General features: G+C 33.9%; 1 protein-coding gene across 3 annotated transcripts in view; it reads left to right on the top strand.

Annotated features, from left to right (window-relative positions):
• LOC105227140 (cyclin-dependent kinase 14) overlaps positions 1-9,479 on the top strand; it is a 335,072-nt gene that overhangs the window by 273,626 nt on the left and 51,967 nt on the right. The gene's annotated exons all lie outside the window — the stretch shown is intronic.

Here is a 9,479-nt window from a genome sequence, read left to right as displayed (position 1 = left end):
AAAGGCGTTTATAAAACGGCGCACTTTTCCTAGCTAGTAGCAAATTCGAGTCTGTATCTTCGAAACTACTTACTCGGATGAACTTGAAAAGCTTAAGGACAATCATACTCTAGAGCTGTGTGTAAAAATTTAAGTAACATAAATAAAAAATCGATTCTTTGAAACCCTTAAAGCCATGTAACCACATAACCTCACAACAATTAGTCGCACAACATTCGTGGCCGCGTCACAAGCCCACTACGCGAGGTAATGCGCTCCCTAAAAGTTTAAGTTTTCAATAATTAATTGTTTCGTTGGCTTTATTGCATGTAGCACCATCTTGTTGATTCCAAAGGTCCTCCATATTAACATCCTTCAATTTAGAAATGAAAAAGTCTTTAAACATGACTCTATAGCGTTCCCCATTGACTGTAAAATAGATACCAACTTAATTCTTGAATAATAATGAATCAATGATTTCCTCTGCCCATAGAGCACATCATTGAAGGACTTTTTGACGATGTGATTGTGTCTCAAGAATGCTTTAGTAGTTACTTCAAATGCGTCTATTTCGTTTTCGTTATTAAGACATCCATTTTACCAAAAGTGAGATTCATTGCTGAACAAAAATGGTCTCAGCTCCAATTGTTGTTTGCGATTGTGACTATTTCTTTTTCGGTACTCTGCTCTACGTACTCGTATATAGGATTATTATCCACCAGAGTAAGCGTGGTGCATAATCTATTCACGGTCGCTCGAAGTACCGAATCCGTTTAACGATTATGTCAATTGAATATTGAACACAGCCAGTGTGCGAACCGAACCATAATTTTGGTCAGAGCGAATAAAAAAACTAATCCATTTAATCAATTAAATTATTGCCAATGCTGAATTAGAAATATCTTAATTACCCGAATTCTTCGGCTTGGTGATTGCTTCTCATTGACTCTAAATTTACTTTTTTCTTCTAAAATATAGTGTCAACCCACGAACGTTCTAACGAAAAAACGTAGAAAAATATCAGGTGAACAAATCGATCTGCCTAGTATATTTCACATATTCTAATCTTCTAATACAACTATTTTATATATTCAGTTCAGCTTCATTCAGTGGTATACCACTGTACTAAACACTAGTAATAGGCAGCCAGAGCCAGTATGACCTTTAATGGAAAATAATCCTAACCTTACACTTCCATAAAATGTTTCCCATAACATATCTCACATACCGAGAGTACTCCATTGTTTAGAGCTAATTTTAGCCGCTTTAGTTCGTTTTATCCCTAATCAAATATTAAAAAATAATAATAATAAACCGAAACTGAAATTGTACCCACATTTATACTATACTATAAATATGTCATAATTTAGGTTGTTAACAACCAATTTTTCATTCGGAGCATTTTCAGTTGAAATTATGCTGCCCAAAAATTTGTCAAAGCAATGACCCAAATATCAGCTGCCCAATTCCACACACTCACACGTCCGCTTTCAAACATGTCCTATATTTTGTCCATATACAATGGCCAGCCAACAAATATGCCCACTTCCTTTCTGCTGCTCTATAAATCCTTTCTTCCACAGCCTAAAAATTTCAAAAAGTACCCAAATGTTGTCGTCAAACAAAAGTTTTGCTCACAATAGCGCTAACACGACTATTTGCACACATTGTCGGTTATATCTATTGGTATAATAAGCAAATACGCTTTACGTCTGTGTACATTTGCTATTTTTGCAAACTTTTTATTATGACCACCATGAATGCTCCCGGTTTATTTATAAATATGTTTGTGTCACTGGGGTTATTTTTTAGTAAATTTTGAAGTGAGATAGACCAGTGCAGAAGTATTTCAAGGCGGTAAAAAGTGAAAGAAATTGTATCTGTAGTTTTAAAACCGTTGGAAATGAAAGCTAAAATAACAAATATGAACGGAAAAATAATTTACGGGCCATCTGCCCTGCTATCGAGAAGAGGCAAGGACTCCTCCCGGTTGAATATTTATGGGTCAAAAATAATTTTTTTCGATTTCTGGCAAAACTACGAGTGCTATATTAAAGCAAAATAATAGGTAATGAAAAGATCTACAACTTTTGTCTCTACACATTTTCCACATAACCTAAAATGTTATAGAAAAAATTAAAATACCTTGATTTCTGGTAGAAATGCACCAGTTGTTATTGTTAAGTTGTCATTTTTTGTATTAAAAAAAGTTCGAAACTGTTGTATACATTTTTTTCGAAACATGTTTTACATGAATATTTGTATAATACATATAACAGTGTTATTTCAAGCCTCCTGGCTACAATTTCACCATTTTTTCCGAACGAAACGGCCATCAATAGTTCCCTAAAGATATTTGAGTACAAGCACACTCAAAGTTTATATTTGTCAAATGTATGAGCACAAAATAAAAAGTGAGGTTATTAGGTAAGGGACAAGAGAAATCACAAAACATTATGCCTAATCTCGACAGCAAATAATAATAAAACTCACACTCACATACACGGAGGATGTTGCAAAAAGTCGTAAAAGCACACATTTTCTTACTTTTATATATTTTTGCATGCATAATAAGGTAAATAACATGAGGACACAAAGCATAACTACTGAAAGCTCCTTAAACATGGAAAACCCACACATACATACATATGTACATATAGGCATAAGCACATTTATTTGCCAATGTTAACAGGGATAGTTGAAATCTTTTTCTGCATTTATATGTGGGGCATGTTGCATACAATATTTCTTTGTTTACAGCTTTAATAAACAATTTCATATAATTTATGCACGCAATAAGCGAAAGATGAAAATTTTAATAAAACTTTGTCACACAAATCTGTTGAATTTTTGCGAAGCAAACAGGTTTTTCCGTATTTACTTATTCACATTTCTGTTTTTCTACAGGCTTATAAAGTCCTGTAGCTTAATTTAAGATTCTGAAGTCAATGCGCTACGGCACTTGTAATACTAGTTGCGTGTTTGTATGTAAAGTATACATATACCTGTAGGTATTGTGTATGTATGTATTTATGTATTGGTACATTTTAGTACGTCTTCGCTACGTGTTGCTCAAAATATTAAAGTTTTTCCCTCTTAACGGATGTTTTTAAGGCTTAAAACTAACTGAGATAGATATAAGATCGCACAAAGACCTAAGGTCGCGAAGCAATACTCATCTATTTATCTTATCTCCATCACATCCATCACACGAACTTACTCGGTAGAGAAATCTTTTTTAGGTTTCGACTGCTTATGTTTCTGTAATGTTCGATATCCGTAGATCAATAATGTCCGGATGCACAGTCCATACTTAAATTGTGCCCAAATAAAATCTGTTGCAGACTGAGAAGTCGTTTGCCTTTCACAGTCAATGCTTACTTTCTATAAAAATTTATGATATATAGTATGGCAACGTTATGGGGAACGTATGTTTTATAAATGTCATCCATAAAAATATGTTTGAAGTATTTATATTATAACAGACAATACATAATTTGGAGGAAAGTTATATCTAAAATGGATGAAAATAACAAAGGAACCCTGAATTTCACCGCTAGTGAGTCGAAGCACCTATTGGAACTGGTGGAAATCCCAATTCGATTCTATATTCTTTCACAAAAAATAGTTTCTTACTTCTTATTATTCCTCTTTTGACAAAAAACTGAACATTCAAAACAATTCAACTCAAAAATCTGCTGTTACTAAAGAACTACTAAAGTTTCCAATTTTCAGTACTTAAGCACAACTTAAGTATGGACTGTGAAATTGGGCATAAGTGTACCTATGGCAGCTGTTTGTTTATGACAAGTGTTTGTCTGCAAATTTTAACCAAAGAAAAAATTGTGCAAGGAGTTTACTGAAATTTCCAATGAAATCAGGGCTGCGGAATCGTTGCAAATATTGCAGAGGTATTCCAAAGAGTCCATTTTATCACGAACACAAGCTTTTGAGTGGCACAAAGCATTCAGTGAAGGTCCTGAAGTCATCGAAAGCTTGTCTTTTGTGAGTCGTCCAACCATCTCTGTTAATGACAATAACATCGAAAAAGTTAGATAAAAATAGCTTGAAATCATTGTATTCGCATGAGCGAGATAGTAAAGAATCTCTATATCAGAGTTATTGGATTGACTCAAAGCATTTTGGTTAATGTTTGTGTTAAAGTTTTGGTTAATGGTTTGGTTAATGTTTAAGTTATGTCAACGTGTCATTAATAGATCCACACCAAAGTGCTTGAATCCTTTGCAAAAACGGCGTCGAGTAGTGTTCACAAAAGAGATGCTTGACAACGCATCATTACTGCTGACAAGACGTGGGTCGAAACTGTCCAATAAAACGGCAATTCATTCACTTAAGCAATGAAGTACAAATTGGACATGTGGATTGGAGTGAAGAGAGGTCTTCTTGGTTTCACAAGTTAAAAAATTCGACATTTTTCATATAACAACTTCGCCCATTTAATAAGAAATACAACTTTGCAGAAAACAGTTCGTCTGCGTGAGGCTACACACAAATGCAAACCTTCCGCTTAATCCTGCATACGCACAGTAACGATCATCGTTCTTCGGGTAGATTGTATAACACTTTTGTCTTGTAATATGTGAGATATTGCAGCAATACCTTTGAGGATTCTTATGCTTAAATTATATACAACACATCAGATCAAATTATGAAATTCAGGAACCAATTCTAGTATGTTAAAATAATCACAAATTGTTACCAAAATTTGTTAGAACTGGCAATATTATGTCATAGTCATAGACTTGTATAAAAGAACTAACAATTTTTTGAAAACTGAAGAAGTATACTGAACTTCTGCTCTGAAGATATAACATTATATCACCTTTATTAAAATTTTTGATTTCCATTCCAAAAGAATTGCACCGAGTCTGCAGCTAAGAATAAATCAAGCCAATTGTTGATACCCTACTCTGGAGTGAACCGCTTTTCAATGAAGGCATTTTGTATTGACAAGAAAAAATACTAGTCAGAAGGGCAAAATCTCGACTTTTAGGTGAGGTAAAACTTCCTAGCTGCTGTTTTTCAAATAGTTTTGAACCGGTCTTGCAACACTAGGGCGAGCCTTGTCGTAAGGAAAACTATTGCCACTTATCTAGTCGTAAATTTCAGTTGTGAGAACCGTTCTACTTTTAGTATTTCACGCGGTTTTAGGATCTCATAGTTCGGAACATCTTTCTGATCCCACCAAATACGTAGCTTTACCTTCGAGAGGATGTGCGTAATGGATAAATTTTTACCTTTTGAGTTGCAGTCCGATGCGGAATCGATTTTTTTTGTAATCGTCTAATCGTCAGAATCTATTTTTGTAAGTTGAAAAAAAAAACTACTGTGAAAGATACAAACATATATTAACATTTTAAAGGCTTTTGCTAATAAATAAATTTCTTTATATTTGCCACAAAAGCTCACAGCTTCAGCATTTTTTTTTATAGTAAATGGCGATCTATTGTATGCGCTTAAAGTAATTTTTCAAGATTTAAACTCAATTGAATTCTTCGTTGTTCACTTTTTAGCTATTGTTCATGCTTACCAGCCTAGGCCGTTATGCCAACTGCCGGGTTCAAAGCTTGTGCTCCATGAGTTCTATGCGGTTGTGCGAGTTTGACTTTTTTCTTTAGCGTAATCCGCACAACAATGTTTTGCTGCAGCAATTTTCCAACTACAAACAACTATTTTCTGACGTCGCCGTATAGACAAGGATAAATGCACACACATCACATTTGTCTTTATGCGCCTACGGGGCATCGTTGAATTCGTGCCACAGTTCCGCCATTTCGCCGGATATGTTTTTGTCTACATTGCCATTTCCAATTCATTTTACTTTTATTTTATTTTGCATTTTATTTGTTAGGCTTTCTTCGCCCCTTTTCTTTCTCTTTCTGTGCTTGTGTGTATAGCGTGTGTATAACTGTTTTTATTTGCCCCGAAAGTTTATTTATTCGCTTCCGACTCATACAAAGGAGTATGCTATAAGCACCGCCAAGAGTGAATAGGCGGAGCGCGAGTTCATTGCGGGGGTGGGCTGAGCATTTAAAATTCATTTGCGTTGCTAATGTGAAATGGCCAAACATGTTTTTACAATTTAGCTTAAAGTTTTTTGCTCAAGTGTAGAAATACTATTGTACTGGTAAGCTGCTGCCGATGTTGTTGCTGAATAGTCAGTTGTAAATTCTTAATGTCGACATTTCCCATCAAATTGTATTGGCATATGGGGACTAATCGACATATGTATATGCATACAGCTTTAAGTATAAGTGCTGTTTCGCTTTTGTAATTTAGAGTGGATTACAGCAAATTGTGATTAATCCTAATATCTTGGGAAATATTGTGTTCAGTGCTTCAGAATTTACTAGTATTTATTTTCCGGACATATTTAGAAAGCTTTAAACCAAAAGTGACAGTTGTCAATGAATGTCCTAAATACACAGTAACAATACTTGTATAATGACCGAATAGAATTTTTTTTCTAAAACAAACACAGGAGCCTCAAATGTAATGGAGAATATTTATTGCCATTCATTGTAATATCACATGATCTTTATGGCCAATCGACCAGCTCAAAACTTGACATTAACTGCTGACCGAGGTGTTCTCTCAATAAATCCATTGAATGATGCGATGTGTGTGAAGAGGCGCCGTCATGTTTAAACCAAGTGTTTCCGGGATCACAAGCCTCAATTTAAAGCAACAAAGAGTTGGTTATCATGGCAGATCTTCTTGGAATTTTTCCATAGCGCATAGAGCAAAGCGATGTAAAGAGATATTCCTTTATTAGATTCAGGGGGTATTCTACTCTAGAAATCAAAATTCGGGTAGTTTTTTGAATTTTATTAAAAAAAAACCAAAAATATTTTTACTATTCATTTTTTATGGTGTTTTATTGATATCTTAAGAATACAGAAAAAAATATTAAAAATTAAAATAATTAGATGGGGGGAGAGACAGGTGTAAAAAAATGGCGCATCCTGGTGACATTGATCCTGACTCTCCTGGTGGTCTGAAAAAAAATCAAAAGAAATTCTTAATCAATATGGATGCTGTTATAGTCCCTACCTCAGGGAACACGAAAAAACATTTTTTTGAAAAACGGCACCTGCCTGAAAATAAAAATCATTTTTTACGATTTTTTTTGAAATTCCTGAAAATATTAAAAACAAAGGATTAAGGATTATATAAAGATAAAGGATTATATAAAGAAAGCTCACACAAAATTTCAAGTAAATCGGTTGTCTAGAACTTGAGATAATGCCGGTACGGTGTGGAAAAAAGTAGTTTCGAGAAAAACGCGTTTAAAAACCGGACTAGGTACTGCGTCACTAAAGTAACTGTAGCTCTTAAAATAATTTTAATTTTTAAAAATCCTTTGGAGGATATGTTCTTAAGGGTCTAAACTTTAAATACATGAAAGAAAATCGAATTTTTCAAAATTCCAGAGTAGAATACCCCCTTCAAAATAAATATTTTTTAAAATGATTTGAGATTTGATTTAGCCATGACCGATTGTCCATCCAACTGTCTGTACATATGCAAACTAGTCTCTCAGTTTTTAAGATATAGATCTTAAATTTTGCATCCGTCCATTTCTCAACAAAAAGCTGTTCATTTGTCGTAACGGCCGCTATTGGACCCACTATACCAAAATGTATAGTTGTTATACAATTTGAACATTCGGAATAAAGTGCTTGTATGGTAAGCATTTTCATTTGACGAGATATCTTTACGAAAATTGGCAAGAACTATTTTTTAAGGCAATGATGCTATTTTCGAAGAAATTTTCCAGTTCGGTCCACTATAGCATATGGTTGTCATACAAACAGACCGATTCAAACCGAGTTCTTGTATGGGAAATTTTTTCATTTGACAAGATATCTTCACGGAATTCGGCATAGATTAGAAAATTAGAAAAAAAGAGGTTCTTATACCCAATTATAGTATAAGAAATACACATGTGAAAGGAATAATAGCTTGGGTGAAACCAAAGTCAAGGTTTCTTGGTTCTTCCTTTATTTGTTTCTAGCTGAAAATTTACTATTAATTTTACTTAAGCCATAAAAAAAGTCTTAATTTAATCCATACATAATTTATATTTTTGTCTTTTTTACTTTAATTTAATTTCTCTTTTGTTTCGAATTTCTTTTGATGTCCCAAGTTTTACATTTTTCATAGAAATATTATTATATTTTCCATTCGATGATACACATTCTGTTTAATGCAATTTTGCTTGTTTAATTGAATTATTTTGTGATCCTAATTGCTACTCTCTGTGCTAACTGAATTATCAATTTAAACTGCATAAAATATCATTCAATTTGCATTATGCGCAAAAATACATAAATAAATTGAAAGCATTTACTCTTTATTATAGCTTTCCGATTTGGTTCGTTTCCCATATTTACTGTCTAACAATAAAAGCAATAAAGCCATGTAAATATGTATGCACACACAATTTATGACGTTGCTTCTATATATGTGTGTATGTATGTATGTACATAAAACAGTGCAATAAATCGCATATATTTTGTGTTCCCTTTTTAATGCTTTCATATGGATGCAGCAGTCTTTGCTTTAATTTTTGCACTGCTCCTCCTCCTATCTTATTTGAATTTAATATTTTATTCATTGTGCACATTTCAGCACTTTGGCCCAAATATGCGACTGCTCGTCGACAGTAAAACATTCGATGGCAGAAGGCGTGTTGCATGCGCCAAAATAGCTGTCCACACATACTTACATGCACACACACACATACTCTGCGTTGCATTTGCACATAAAATAAATGGAAATAAATGAAATAAAATGGAAATATATTACGCTTTTGGTGAAAATGCTGCCTTTTGCGCTGCTCGCCGTAATTGGCTGCCACTTGTGTATTTTATTTTTTCTATTAAAACCTTTTTTATTTATTTTTGTATCATTTTTATTCACTATTCGCCTTATTACATTTCACCAGCATATTTATTCAAAGTTCTCTGCCACTGCTTTCTTGCCGGCGCACAATATTAACTAGCCAAAAGCATATAATAAACAATTTAAGTGGTACGTTATGGCAAAGTATCACATCTCGAGGCCTTCCACTGCTTAAGCAGTAAGTATTTTCATATTATCTACTTCACAACTTAGCCAGTGGCCATTGGCGTTGCGCTCATGGTGCTTGTCTCCACAGCGACTCCAGGAGCTGAAAGTATCATGTTAACTTGATGACGTTGCTGCCATGAGCGTATTGGCGTTAAGTACTCCTAGTATATGAGTATTTAGTTTAAAGTAGGGAGTTACTGCAACATTTATCGCATTTGCCTCAACCAATTCAATTCTGCCCAAATACTTTTGGCGGCTTGCTTGAAACTCTTTCGCGCTTTAACGAAAATTCAGATAAAGGATATGTAAAGAACTTCCATTCACTGCTTCTTTTGAGTGCTTATTTTTATGCGCGTATACTGTATATATGTTATATAGTATATGTATATACTTGTATATGCACT

Source organism: Bactrocera dorsalis, chromosome 5 (assembly GCF_023373825.1).
Source record: "Bactrocera dorsalis isolate Fly_Bdor chromosome 5, ASM2337382v1, whole genome shotgun sequence".
NCBI lineage: Eukaryota > Metazoa > Arthropoda > Insecta > Diptera > Tephritidae > Bactrocera > Bactrocera dorsalis.
The sequence above is the reverse complement of the archived record's forward strand: the minus strand, read 5'-3'. Positions and strand labels throughout refer to the sequence as shown.